This window comes from Xyrauchen texanus, chromosome 15, assembly GCF_025860055.1.
Source record: "Xyrauchen texanus isolate HMW12.3.18 chromosome 15, RBS_HiC_50CHRs, whole genome shotgun sequence".
Taxonomy (NCBI): domain Eukaryota; kingdom Metazoa; phylum Chordata; class Actinopteri; order Cypriniformes; family Catostomidae; genus Xyrauchen; species Xyrauchen texanus.
In genome coordinates, this window is record NC_068290.1 from 3160127 (window position 1) to 3176379 (window position 16253).

At 35.7% G+C, this 16253-nt stretch overlaps 1 protein-coding gene across 3 annotated transcripts in view; it reads left to right on the forward strand.

Moving 5' to 3' along the window:
* Nucleotides 1-16253, forward strand: part of LOC127655440 (free fatty acid receptor 3-like) — a 526022-nt gene that overhangs the window by 15478 nt on the left and 494291 nt on the right. The gene's annotated exons all lie outside the window — the stretch shown is intronic.

Below are 16253 nucleotides of genomic sequence, written 5' to 3' on the forward strand. Positions count from 1 at the left end.
TCGCTTTGGATAAAAGTGTCTGCCAAATGCATAAATGTAAATGTAATATAAACAAATACGCAATATTATTGCACTTTGATGAAAACCATGTTTTTCAAAGCTGTATAAGATAATGTGTCATTATATAACATGTGCAATATAATAATATCAGTGGACCGTGCCATAGCCTATATGTTTCTTAATTGTATAATTATGGTGCCTTTCTTATTCTACCAGGAAGACTCGCAGACTTGAGTGAAATTTAAGATGACATTTATTTGATGAATATGAAACAGAAAAGTAATGTCTCTCTTTGGCATAAGAGAGACATTTGAGATTTTTTTTTTTTTTTTTTTTAAAGCCTTTTTGATGTGGCTTCATTAATTATTTTTAAATAATTGTATTTTTTTAATCTTTAACAGATTTTATTTTTTTTATTTTTTAAGCCTTTTTGACGTGGCTTCATCAATTATTTTTTTAATAATGATACTTTTTTAATCTGTAACAGATTACTATATATTTTTTTAAGTTTTGAGTTTTTTTTTTTTTTGTTGTAGCTTCATTCGTTTTTTTTTAACAATTATATTTTTGGACAATTGAACTTTTTTAATCGAACATATTTGTATTTAAAAAAAGTTTAAAGAACTTTGTCTGTCATGGCTTCATCAATAATTTTTAAGAATGTTACTTTTTTTATCTGTAACAGGTTTATTTGTATTTTTTTTTAAACTCTTGAGAACGTTTTTTGTCGTGGCTTCAGTTATTTTTCAATAATGATATTTTAAACAATGATACATTTTTAAATGTATCATTAATGTAAAAATAAGTGGCAAAGCCACAACAAAATAAATAAATAAATAATAATAATTCGTTTTTAATCAAGACTTAAAATCTGACCATTTCTGTTTATGCGATCATGAGTCAAACTTCCTTCCATCATAGTCTTTATGATAACAGTCTCCAAAGCTGTAACATTAAAATCTATAATGTATAAATTTGACTGTTTTACTCTTGTCCCACACCCAGATTTCCATCTTAAAATATAAAAATACATCATTAAAATATTATATTTTTAAAACTATGATAAACAAATAAATATACATAACAAATTTCAATATTTACTGTGAAAATTATTTATTATTATTATTTATTTTTTACAAAATCAAAAACTTCTTGCCATGTGTTATTTATAAAAAAAAAATCAAAATGTAGCATATTGTTTATAAAGGAGACAACAATTTACAGTAAGTGAAGAGCATGCTTATTTAGGATAGGCCAGCATAGCCTCGAGTCTCTTTTTGTGTTACACTAAAGAAAAAATAGGAACAACATGAGGGTGAGAAAATCAATTTTTTCCTCAAAAGCAGAAGATAATCATGAAGCTGTTTGAGGAAATAAATTGTGTAAATATAAAACTTAAAAGACATTCTGAGAACAGAAGGAAATAATATCATCTTATAAATATAGTTGTAGTTTAGTCCATATAAATATACAGTAGACGGACTATAAATATAGAGGCAACACTTTACAATGAGGTTCCATTCGTTAACATTAGTTAATGCTTTAGTTCATTGTTAGTTCATAGTGCATTAACTAATGTTAACATATACAACTAGTAAATGTTGAAATTAATATTAAAGGAATATTCCAGGTTAAGCGCAATCGACAGCATTTGTGGCATAAAGTTGATTACCTCATAAATGTATTTCGACTCGTCCGTTCTTTTTTTTAACCCCTTAAACTCTGGTGCATTTTTGGGATGCTGCCTGCAATTTTTCACACCCAAATTTAAAAGCTGACCATTCACACATACTGTGGACTAGTTGCAAAAAATGTGTCTAATTTTTCAAACCGAAGGTGACTGTGGCAACACAAAACTGCATAAGATGTTGATTAATGGGGAAAAATAACCACAGACTCACTGTGGGGGCCAGTTCCCCTCTGGATAACATCATGAATATAATGCCATTATTAGTTATTTATGTGCAGTGTAAGTCATGGTTTAAAATGAGTAAATTTAAGTAAGTGTTAATGGTCAGTGTTTAAACATAGATTTTGTATGAACTGTAAGATTAATGACTAATGACTATGAAGTCCATCCTGGTTCACTCTACCTCACTTTGAAAGTTTTTATTTTGTACCACTAGATGGCAGCAAGTATACATTTTTTTCCTCTATCACATTCCATCACAATATACAGATGTGAAATGTAGGTGGCGCTCTAATGCATTTTGGCCCTCACAGATGTGCTCGTCCATAGACATTCAATCTAATTTTCAGTTCAAGCACCACCCTCATTGTTTCATTGAATATCTCGGCCTCTGAGTGGACTACAAGCTCAATCTAAGTGTCATTAACTCTTTCCCCGCCAAACACGGAATTTTCCGGGTTTCCGTGTTTTAGGTGTTATACGGTAAGGAAGACCCCTGAGCATGTTTTGAAAGAGTACGCAACTCTTTGATCAAAGAAACAGACTGCGATCGTCTCAAACATGAAGAAGTGGAGTATTGAGAAGCTCAAAATATCAGACATAAACATGCCTTTTCTCAGCTTTTTGTCTGAAATGTTGTTTTTGACAAAACCTACCTCTGTTCAAGTCGCAATAAAAAAGAACAAATGAAGATAAAATAAAATCGTTTTTTTGCCTAAAAGCAGAGGCTCAGATCTTTATTGTGATATATAGCATCTTCATATATTCATGGAAGAAAATATTCTGCGGGCCATTAAAATTTAGCGAAAATCGTCAAAAACCCTGGCGGTGGCTGGCAACTTTTTTTTAAAAACGCTGGCGGGGAAAGAGTTAAAAAGCTCACAAACTCCCCATTTTATCATCAATAGCAGAAAATATATTTTCTGATGATTTGTTTTGCATGCTTTTCCTTCTGGATGGAGTATTTTGTACTTCATACAAATGAATCTGTGAATCTTTTACTTTCAATCAGTTCATTAACATGAACAGTCCGAATGAACCGATTCACTATAATGAATGGGACATCCCAACACTACATTTACAAACGAATCTGTGAATCTTTTACTTTCAATCGGTTCATTAACATGAACAGTCCGAATGAACCGATTCACTATAATGAATGGGACATCCCAACACTACATTTACAAACAAATCTGTGAATCTTTTACTTTCAATCGGTTCATTAACATGAACAGTCCGAATGAACCGATTCACTATAATGAATGGGACATCCCAACACTACATTTACAAATTAATCTGTGAATCTTTTACGTTCAGTCGGTTCATTAACATGAACAGTCCGAATGAACCAATTCACTATAATGAATGGGACATCCCAACACTACATTTACAAATGAATCTGTGAATCTTTTACTTTCAATCGGTTCATTAACGTGAACAGTCCGAATGAACCGATTCACTATAATGAATGGGACATCCCAACACTACATTTACAAATGAATCTGTGAATCTTTTACTTTCAATCGGTTCATTAACATGAACAGTCCGAATGAACCGATTCACTATAATGAATGGGACATCCCAACACTACATTTACAAATGAATCTGTGAATCTTTTACTTTCAATCGGTTCATTAACATGAACAGTCCGAATGAACCGATTCACTATAATGAATGGGACATCCCAACACTACATTTACAAACGAATCTGTGAATCTTTTACTTTCAATCGGTTCATTAACATGAACAGTCCGAATGAACCGATTCACTATAATGAATGGGACATCCCAACACTACATTTACAAACGAATCTGTGAATCTTTTACTTTCAATCGGTTCATTAACATGAACAGTCCGAATGAACCGATTCACTATAATGAATGGGACATCCCAACACTACATTTACAAACGAATCTGTGAATCTTTTACTTTCAATCGGTTCATTAACATGAACAGTCCGAATGAACCGATTCACTATAATGAATGGGACATCCCAACACTACATTTACAAACGAATCTGTGAATCTTTTACTTTCAATCGGTTCATTAACATGAACAGTCCGAATGAACCGATTCACTATAATGAATGGGACATCCCAACACTACATTTACAAACGAATCTGTGAATCTTTTACTTTCAATCGGTTCATTAACATGAACAGTCCGAATGAACCGATTCACTATAATGAATGGGACATCCCAACACTACATTTACAAACGAATCTGTGAATCTTTTACTTTCAATCGGTTCATTAACATGAACAGTCCGAATGAACCGATTCACTATAATGAATAGGACATCCCAACACTACATTTACAAACGAATCTGTGAATCTTTTACTTTCAATCGGTTCATTAACATGAACAGTCCGAATGAACCGATTCACTATAATGAATGGGACATCCCAACACTACATTTACAAATTAATCTGTGAATCTTTTACGTTCAGTCGGTTCATTAACATGAACAGTCCGAATGAACCGATTCACTATAATGAATGGGACATCCCAACACTACATTTACAAATGAATCTGTGAATCTTTTACTTTCAATCGGTTCATTAACATGAACAGTCCGAATGAACCGATTCACTATAATGAATGGGACATCCCAACACTACATTTACAAATGAATCTGTGAATCTTTTACTTTCAATCGGTTCATTAACATGAACAGTCCGAATGAACCGATTCACTATAATGAATGGGACATCCCAACACTACATTTACAAACGAATCTGTGAATCTTTTACTTTCAATCGGTTCATTAACATGAACAGTCCGAATGAACCGATTCACTATAATGAATGGGACATCCCAACACTACATTTACAAACGAATCTGTGAATCTTTTACTTTCAATCGGTTCATTAACATGAACAGTCCGAATGAACCGATTCACTATAATGAATGGGACATCCCAACACTACATTTACAAACGAATCTGTGAATCTTTTACTTTCAATCGGTTCATTAACATGAACAGTCCGAATGAACCGATTCACTATAATGAATGGGACATCCCAACACTACATTTACAAACGAATCTGTGAATCTTTTACTTTCAATCGGTTCATTAACATGAACAGTCCGAATGAACCGATTCACTATAATGAATGGGACATCCCAACACTACATTTACAAACGAATCTGTGAATCTTTTACTTTCAATCGGTTCATTAACATGAACAGTCCGAATGAACCGATTCACTATAATGAATGGGACATCCCAACACTACATTTACAAACGAATCTGTGAATCTTTTACTTTCAATCGGTTCATTAACATGAACAGTCCGAATGAACCGATTCACTATAATGAATGGGACATCCCAACACTACATTTACAAACGAATCTGTGAATCTTTTACTTTCAATCGGTTCATTAACATGAACAGTCCGAATGAACCGATTCACTATAATGAATGGGACATCCCAACACTACATTTACAAATTAATCTGTGAATCTTTTACGTTCAGTCGGTTTATTAACATGAACAGTCCGAATGAACCAATTCACTATAATGAATGGGACATCCCAACACTACATTTACAAATGAATCTGTGAATCTTTTACTTTCAATCGGTTCATTAACGTGAACAGTCCGAATGAACCAATTCACTATAATGAATGGGACATCCCAACACTACATTTACAAATGAATCTGTGAATCTTTTACTTTCAATCGGTTCATTAACATGAACAGTCCGAATGAACCGATTCACTATAATGAATGGGACATCCCAACACTACATTTACAAATGAATCTGTGAATCTTTTACTTTCAATCGGTTCATTAACATGAACAGTCCGAATGAACCGATTCACTATAATGAATGGGACATCCCAACACTACATTTACAAACGAATCTGTGAATCTTTTACTTTCAATCGGTTCATTAACATGAACAGTCCGAATGAACCGATTCACTATAATGAATGGGACATCCCAACACTACATTTACAAACGAATCTGTGAATCTTTTACTTTCAATCGGTTCATTAACATGAACAGTCCGAATGAACCGATTCACTATAATGAATGGGACATCCCAACACTACATTTACAAACGAATCTGTGAATCTTTTACTTTCAATCGGTTCATTAACATGAACAGTCCGAATGAACCGATTCACTATAATGAATGGGACATCCCAACACTACATTTACAAATTAATCTGTGAATCTTTTACGTTCAGTCGGTTCATTAACATGAACAGTCCGAATGAACCAATTCACTATAATGAATGGGACATCCCAACACTACATTTACAAATGAATTTGTGAATCTTTTACTTTCAATTGGTTCATTAACGTGAACAGTCCGAATGAACAGATTCACTATAATGAATGGGACATCCCAACACTACATTTACAAATGAATCTGTGAATCTTTTACGTTCAGTCGGTTCATTAACATGAACAGTCCGAATGAACCAATTCACTATAATGAATGGGACATCCCAACACTACATTTACAAATGAATCTGTGAATCTTTTACTTTCAATCGGTTCATTAACGTGAACAGTCCGAATGAACCAATTCACTATAATGAATGGGACATCCCAACACTACATTTACAAACAAATCTGTGAATCTTTTACTTTCAATCGGTTCATTAACATGAACAGTCCGAATGAACCGATTCACTATAATGAATGGGACATCCCAACACTACATTTACAAACGAATCTGTGAATCTTTTACTTTCAATCGGTTCATTAACATGAACAGTCCGAATGAACCGATTCACTATAATGAATGGGACATCCCAACACTACATTTACAAATGAATCTGTGAATCTTTTACGTTCAATAGGTTCATTAACATGAACAGTCCGAATGAACCGATTCACTATAATGAATGGGACATCCCAACACTACATTTACAAACGAATCTGTGAATCTTTTACTTTCAATCGGTTCATTAACATGAACAGTCCGAATGAACCGATTCACTATAATGAATGGGACATCCCAACACTACATTTACAAATTAATCTGTGAATCTTTTACGTTCAGTCGGTTTATTAACATGAACAGTCCGAATGAACCAATTCACTATAATGAATGGGACATCCCAACACTACATTTACAAATGAATCTGTGAATCTTTTACTTTCAATCGGTTCATTAACATGAACAGTCCGAATGAACCAATTCACTATAATGAATGGGACATCCCAACACTACATTTACAAACGAATCTGTGAATCTTTTACTTTCAATCGGTTCATTAACATGAACAGTCCGAATGAACCAATTCACTATAATGAATGGGACATCCCAACACTACATTTACAAATTAATCTGTGAATCTTTTACGTTCAGTCGGTTCATTAACATGAACAGTCCGAATGAACCAATTCACTATAATGAATGGGACATCCCAACACTACATTTACAAATGAATTTGTGAATCTTTTACTTTCAATCGGTTCATTAACGTGAACAGTCCGAATGAACAGATTCACTATAATGAATGGGACATCCCAACACTACATTTACAAATGAATCTGTGAATCTTTTACTTTCAATCGGTTCATTAACGTGAACAGTCCGAATGAACCAATTCACTATAATGAATGGGACATCCCAACACTACATTTACAAATGAATCTGTGAATCTTTTACTTTCAATCGGTTCATTAACGTGAACAGTCCGAATGAACCAATTCACTATAATGAATGGGACATCCCAACACTACATTTACAAACAAATCTGTGAATCTTTTACTTTCAATCGGTTCATTAACATGAACAGTCCGAATGAACCGATTCACTATAATGAATGGGACATCCCAACACTACATTTACAAACGAATCTGTGAATCTTTTACTTTCAATCGGTTCATTAACATGAACAGTCCGAATGAACCGATTCACTATAATGAATGGGACATCCCAACACTACATTTACAAATTAATCTGTGAATCTTTTACGTTCAGTCGGTTCATTAACATGAACAGTCCGAATGAACCAATTCACTATAATGAATGGGACATCCCAACACTACATTTACAAATGAATTTGTGAATCTTTTACTTTCAATCGGTTCATTAACGTGAACAGTCCGAATGAACAGATTCACTATAATGAATGGGACATCCCAACACTACATTTACAAATGAATCTGTGAATCTTTTACGTTCAGTCGGTTCATTAACATGAACAGTCCGAATGAACCAATTCACTATAATGAATGGGACATCCCAACACTACATTTACAAATGAATCTGTGAATCTTTTACTTTCAATCGGTTCATTAACGTGAACAGTCCGAATGAACCAATTCACTATAATGAATGGGACATCCCAACACTACATTTACAAACAAATCTGTGAATCTTTTACTTTCAATCGGTTCATTAACATGAACAGTCCGAATGAACCGATTCACTATAATGAATGGGACATCCCAACACTACATTTACAAACGAATCTGTGAATCTTTTACTTTCAATCGGTTCATTAACATGAACAGTCCGAATGAACCGATTCACTATAATGAATGGGACATCCCAACACTACATTTACAAATGAATCTGTGAATCTTTTACGTTCAATAGGTTCATTAACATGAACAGTCCGAATGAACCGATTCACTATAATGAATGGGACATCCCAACACTACATTTACAAACAAATCTTTGAATATTTTATTTTCAATCGGTTCATTAACATGAACAGTCCAAATGAACCAATTCACTATAATGAATGGGACATCCCAACACTACATTTACAAACAAATCTTTGAACCGATTCACTATAATGAATGGGACATCACAACTCTACATTTACAAACGAATCTTTGAATCTTTTACTTTCAATCGGTTCATTAACAGGAACAGTCCATATGAACCAATTCACTATAATGAATGGGACATCCCAACACTACATTTACAAACAAATCTTTGAACCGATTCACTATAATGAATGGGACATCACAACTCTACATTTACAAACGAATCTGTGAATCTTTTACTTTCAATCGGTTCATTAACAGGAACAGTCCATATGAACCAATTCACTATAATGAATGGGACATCCCAACTCTACATTTCTCAACCATGAAAAACCGTCAATTTCATGGTTTCACTTTCAGTCATCATACATTTCTCTTTTGGGGCTTTTTAAAGACAGCCCTTTCTCCTAATAGTTAGGTCAGTGGAAAGTGACAAGTTATTATGGAAATTATTGTGAATTGACACAATATCACAGGACATGACAGAAGTCAAACTTCAAGTTGCGTCATGTTGTGTAAACGGTAAATGTCTTTTGCAGAACTGGACTCACTCATGGGTTGCTGAGTCAGTTTGATTTAATAACAGTTTCTAACAGTCCTTGTTCATTCAGGAAAAGCAGGCCAGTATTTCTGTTGTGTGCGGTTGTGTTTCAGTTCCCCTCTTGGGTCAAATTTGAATATTTTGTGGACTTATCCCTGGTTTCTAATGTTCAAAATAAAGAAAGCAAAAGGTATATTTTATTTTTGTTTGATTAAAGTTCAGTATTTCTATTCATGCAAAACACATTTTCAGTAGATATCAGGGTCATTTCTGAGCATACTGAGGCCATATTAACTTAAAGGTTTAATTCACCCAAAAATGAAAATCCTCATGATTTACTTACCGTTAAGCCATGAGAAGTGTATGACTTTCCTTCTTCAGCAGAACCGAAGTGAAGATTTCAGCTCTGTCCATACAATCAGGGCTGTAACTACAACATACTTTGAGAGGGACAAGTTCCCCCCAATAATCAGATATGGACAGATTTTATTATTAAGTAATAATTTTAAATGTCAGGTTTGGGATCATAAAATTAGCCACTAGATAAAGGAGTAGTTCACCTAAAAATGGAAAATGTACTTTTACTCACTCATTTACTCACCCAAGCAGCTCTATTCCATAGAATAACAGTTTATAGTGAGCAGGAGCTGTTGAGCTTCAAAAAGGACTAATACTATAAATCATTATTAAAGGTTCACATTTTACATTTACATTTATTCATTTGGCAGAATGAGGAAAACATAAGCGAATCATCTTAAGGAGACAGTGGTACGAAAAAGTGCCAGATTGCAAAGTTTCACTAGCATCAGAATAATATTCAACACAGGTTAAAGTGCAACAAGAATGACTGGTTAAATGCTCATGGAAAAGATGTGTTTTTAGCCATTGTTTGAAGACAGAGTGAGTCAGCTTCAGGGATTGAGTTGGGAAGGTCCTATCCACCAAGAGGTACAGTGAAACCAAAATCCAGGGAAGTGTTTTGGTGCCTCTTTGTGTTGGTACAAGGCGACATTCCTTAGCCGACCGTAGGCTTCTGGTGGGAGTGTAGCTCTGCAGAAATTATTTTAGGTATGTTGGAGCAGACCCAGTGACTGTTCTGTAAGCAGCATCGGAGCCTTGAATTTGATACGTGCATCAACCGGCAGCCAGTGGAGAGATTACAAGGAGTGGTGTAACATGTGCTCTCTTTGGTTCATTAAAGACCAGACGTACTGATGCATTCTGGATCATTTGCAGAGATCTAGTTGCACATGCAGGAAGGCCTGCAATGAGACCATTACAGTAGTCCAGTCTAGAGATGACAAGTGAAACAGGAAAGTTGTGGCATGTTCAGAGAGGAAGAGTCTTATCTTCCTAATATTGTAGAGTGTAAATCTACATGATCTTGCAGTCTTTGAGATGTGGTCTGTGAAATGTAGTTTGTTATCGATGGTTTAGGTTCAGTATAAAGACATCATAACAGTAGTCCATTTGACAAGTGCACTATATTCCAAGCTTTCTGGTGCCAAACAACAGCTTTGTGTTGTGTGCACTACTTTATGGTATATTAATAATGATGTTCTTTCTCTTTGGACCTTGACAGCAGTGGCCAATCTGAACTGTTTTTGTATGGAAAAGAGCAAATATTGTGTTACGATTCTACTGGGAGGAAACAACGATGAGGGACAACTTAAGAGTACATCATTTTGTGTATTTTCTTTTTGCTTTTACAGATATATCAGTGATTAAAAGAAATTCAAATTATATTCATCTTTGAGACAGCACAAAAAAGCAAGCAACACAGATACAGTTAAGACATGGTTACGGCCTTGCATGCAATGCAAGGGAATGGATGCCACAAGGCTGCTGGCTGTTTGACCATCCAAAAGTCACATTTAGGCAACATAAAAGTAATCCACACAATCCACTCCATCAATTAATGTCTTCTGATTACAGCTGTGTGACCACAAGATCATGTGGTCTGATGAGTCCAGATTTACCCTATTCCAAAGCGATGGCCGTAGCAGGGTAAGAAGGGAAGCGCATGATGCACCGGTCATGCATAGTGCCCACTGTACAAGTCTCTGGAGACGGTGTTATGATCTGGGGTTGCTTCAATTGGTCAGATCGAGGCTCAGAAATGTTACGTGGCAACAAAATTAAGTCAGATGACTACCTGAATGCACTGAATGACCAGGTGATGCCATCAATGGAATTTTTCTTCTCTGACGGCACGGGCATATTCCAGGACGACAATGCCAAGATTCATCAGGCTCAAATTGTGAAAGAGTGTTTCAGGAAGCACGAGGAATCATCTTTATACACCACAGAGTTCTGACCTTAACCCCATTGAAAGTCTTTGGGATGTGCTTGAAAAGACTTTACAGAGTGGTTCGACTCTCCCGTCAAGATCTCCAGTAAAAGATCTCGTAACTCTGGATGGAAATAAATGTTGTTGTGACGTTGCATAAGGTTGTCGAAACAATGACATGACGAATGCATGCCGTCATCAAAGCTAAAGACAGTCCAATGAAATATTAAAGTATGCAACTTGTTTTTTTGGCCAGACAGTGTAATACCAAGCTATAGAAATTCAGTTTTTGTTTTGTCAAATTTTTCATTATGTTTCCAGGAGTGTTGATTATTCATGTTTTTGAGATGTAACAGATATTACAGAGGACATTAGCATAATTAATTATTTTTCAACGTAATGTCCAGCATCATCCAATCACTGCCAACCATGTTAAAATAAAATGATACATTATAAATGGTGAATCTATGTACTGATTATCATCGTCCCATGTGTGTCAAACATGTTGAGTGATCCAAACATCATCTGCAGCCTGAAACTGAACTTATGATCAGATTTTAGGAGTGAACGCACTTAACTGCATAGAGAGCTATAGGATGCTCCCTTGCTCCCTATTTAGTGAATGACTTAACCTCCAGTGTGCTGTCTGTCTGCGCTGGTCTCAGAACAGTTATAGGATGCTCCCTTGCTCCCTATTTAGTGAATGACTTAACCTCCAGTGTGCTGTCTGTCTGCGCTGGTCTCAGAACAGTTATAGGAGAGCTATAGGATGCTCCCTTGCTCCCTATTTAGTGAATGACTTAACCTCCAGTGTGCTGTCTGTCTGCACTGGTCTCAGAACAGTTTGAAAGACAGTTCAGAGTCTCCTGAACTGAGATCAGGGGGTTTCAATGAATATAAATCATGCATTGCATAAAGCCAAAATACAACGTCCACACATTTGTATACATGGTAGCATGAGGCTATATTTATTAAAAAGACCTTTGTGGGCCCCCTGGTGGCTTGGGGGCCCTGAGAGTCCACTTATACTGCTTTTACCTAGAATCTGCCCTGATATTGTCAATACATTGTCAATTTTGGCTGCTCAGAAAAAGTGTAAGACATTGCTCCCATTATGATCAACAAAGCAGACTGGAACCGTCTCCTAATTTAAATTGTGATTCAAAAAGAACAGTTTTATGTGACGCACAGACGAAGAGACTCAGTGAATGAGCATGGACACGAACGAATCATTTAGAAGAAACCGATTCACTAACATTAATAGGACTTCACAATCCTAAAGATGCTGTAAGTGACTCAGTGAATCACAGGTTCATTTACATGAACTGTCTGAATGAAGTGATTCACTTAAATTATTAGGACTTCCCAATGCTACAAGGACGCTTTAGGTGAGTGAACGTGCTTGTTTACTCAACTTACCGTTCAGTACATCATGACAAAAGGAGATTCTACGCGTTGTTAAAAAGTTGCTCGTTACTGCACACGCAACACTATTATGCACATAGCTGAACTACTGTGACGCTAGCAAAAAAATGTAGTCAAGTTAGTAGCGCCAAAGTGCAAGAACGCAGTTTTAAGATTTAGTCACGTTCAGGTGTTTGGCCTTCAATCTTTGCACCCCAGGAGATAGCAAATGTCACAACAAGCTAAATTTCACAGAATCAGACACATTTTCTTTAACGAGCCATTCACCGGATGTTTCCTAGTCTGAAGAGTGCAAGTAGAAAATGCCAGTGTCTGTTTCTTCTCAATAATCATGTGTAAACTGAGATGCATTCATTAAAAGTTTTAGAAATTGTGTTACTGTTCAACCAAGAGACTGAATATGTGGCCCCCCCGTGATAGCGTTGTTAGGGGTATAACAGTTATGACCCAGACCAGATATGAAGAAAGAAAACCAGGAGTCAAGAAGTTCAATTAAAGAATCCAAAATTTACTGAAGAATAGTTTGCAGTGAAATTGGTACAGCCAGCGGCAAAGTCTCACGAGGAGATCGAAAGCTAACTCATACCTTACACAAAATTTTACATCAATTATACCATTTGCAAGGACGTATATTCTATTATTTAACTCCTGATTGGCTAACAGAGCATAAAGTCACAACATATAGATAGCTATAGCACCATCAACATTAATCAGCGCAATTGTCATCCTGGCCCGAGATTTACATCTGAAGTGACCTCGCAGATGGTCTCGGGCGTCTTCGAGTCTGCCTGCTGTGTCTCCCTGGGTTCAAAACCTGGGTAGAAGGTCAATACGCACACACGAATCACTGACAAACAACAGTGTTTCTCTGCGCACAAGGGAACCAGAGCACACATTTATCAGGTCATTTTAACCAAAACAGTGAGATAAGAAATATTCACCCCTCAGACAAAGGAGAGGAAAGAAATAATAAGAGAAAATTTACACTTCTACTTATTCAAGTGCTATTACATAGGATTTTAAATCATATAATTAGTCATGGACAGGTAAAAATCAACCACAGAATACATCTGGAACATATGTTTAACCCCCCTCATCTCAAGCTTATTCCCAAGACGACCTTCAAGTCAGCCTCTATGCAGAACAGAGAGAGAGGCTTCAAGGAATGTGCATGAAATCAAAAATTAACTCTTAACACACATATGATTCAGCGTATATTTCAGTTATGCATAAGAAAAATAAAATTGATTATGTGATCATGCATATAGTTAATTCATCATTTTATTAAAGAAGTTAAGCAACAGAATATAGATAGATATTGATATAAAAGGATATATATATGTATTGATATATCTGAAGAGACAAGGGATTTCGACCCTCACCCTTCAGCGTAAAATGCAATATGTGTGAGATTTAAAATTACGTCTTACCAATGTAGCATAAGCCTTGAGAGTGACACCACATTACACTTACACGATATGCATCTTTACATTTTGCCATTTGTGCCCAACAGGTATAATATTTAAGCAAAAACACACCGGAGATCATCATGTATATTTTGGTTATTGGATGGATATTTTTGACAAATTAAATGCGCACAGTACAGCCCATAACATTACTGGAGATATTTGTGTCAAATGAAGTGCTGCACAACAGAATCACAGATGTGAGATATTGCCTTGCGATTATTCATTTATTACATTTATTTGCAGCAAACATTTCATTATGATACAGTTGTAATATATTGTTGTCTTTATTTCGCCATTTCACACGTCCATTTAAATCAAGCTTTTCTTTTTTTGCGTTTCTGTATGTTTTTGACAGTAGTTCCTCACCTCTGGACAGAGCCGTAACTAATGGGGTCCACAGGTCCAGGGGGGCCCACAACACATTTTAAACTGTATTTTTTATTTGAAAGGGGCCCAGAGCAATATTCAGTCAGGGGGCCCATAATTCCATGCTATGGCCCTGCCACCGGATAAACAGTATGCTACATGGAGTGATTATTAAACCCCAAAATGCTGTGATATAATGAAATAAATATACAGTATGGGTTAAGGGTGTAACGGTTTATCGTGGTGATGGGGCATTTTTTTTTTTTAGCATCTGTTCTATACAAAAAGCTTACATTATGCTGGCATACAAATGGAAATCGCTTCATTGCACAGATGGAGCTCTAAAATACGATTGCACATTTGCAGTCACAGGTGTTGTACGATGAGTTAGGGTAAGGCTGAAAGTGTGAAAACTGAAACCGAAACCAGGAGTGGGAGCGGGAGAGAGACGCGCACTTTCCACTTATCTGCTCTGGCACTATCATTAAGTGTCTGTAAACGTTCATTTTCTCTGGTGCAGTGTCATATCATCTACTATATAATGCTGAATGTTATGTATAATCATTGGAGTAGAATTGGGTTAAACACTAACCCTAATGCTAATTCTGAATGCTTGATATGATACGGTGTATGAAACTTTACAACTCCCCAATTTGGACCGCCTCAAAGTTCAAACCAAATCTGCGCCATTGTATAGAATAATGCTATGGTAGAATATAATCCTAATGTATGATTTAAGTACATAAGCATGCACTTACATTAAATATTTATTTTGAAAATAATATCTAGATGATATTTATTTCCATTTGGTGTCATCGTTGCCCTGTTCTAGTCCCAGTACATCTCTGATGGATCATTTAGCACTTTTAAGAAAAATTTTTTTAACTACATTTTAAAGAAAAGGAACTGTTTTGCATATGTCTTTTCTTGACCTTTCTTGATTCGGGATTAAAGAATCATGAACCGAACCAAATCGTGATATTAGTGAACTGTTATACCCTAGTATGTGTATCCTGTTTATGAACTGCCGGCTTCAAACATTCATTTTGAAGCGTGCAGCACATGCAGATTACATAAAATGCATTAAATTGCAGCAAACAGTCAAACAGTTACATTATACTACAATATTTTCCAGGACATTTGGGTATTTTACATCACTTTCCATGACTGAAAAACTGCATTGCAAAATTCCAGGTTTTCCAGGATGTGTGGGAACCCTGGTGATGCTTTCCAGATGTAAAACATCTTGGAAATATACGTGTGCTTTCTGGAACACTACAGAAAAGGTTAACGTCACTTCTTTTAGCTCCCTGATAACACACATACATCACATGTAATGTAAGTACACCATGTGTGTGTGTGTTTAAATCTGGAAGACGTATGCTTTAGGTTATTTTCTCATCTTTAATGCGCCTATAAGATATTTCCTCTCGGATGTCAATAAGACATTCAGCAGATGTCTTTCAGATGTTTATAATTTCCCAGATGGCACCCAAACATCTCT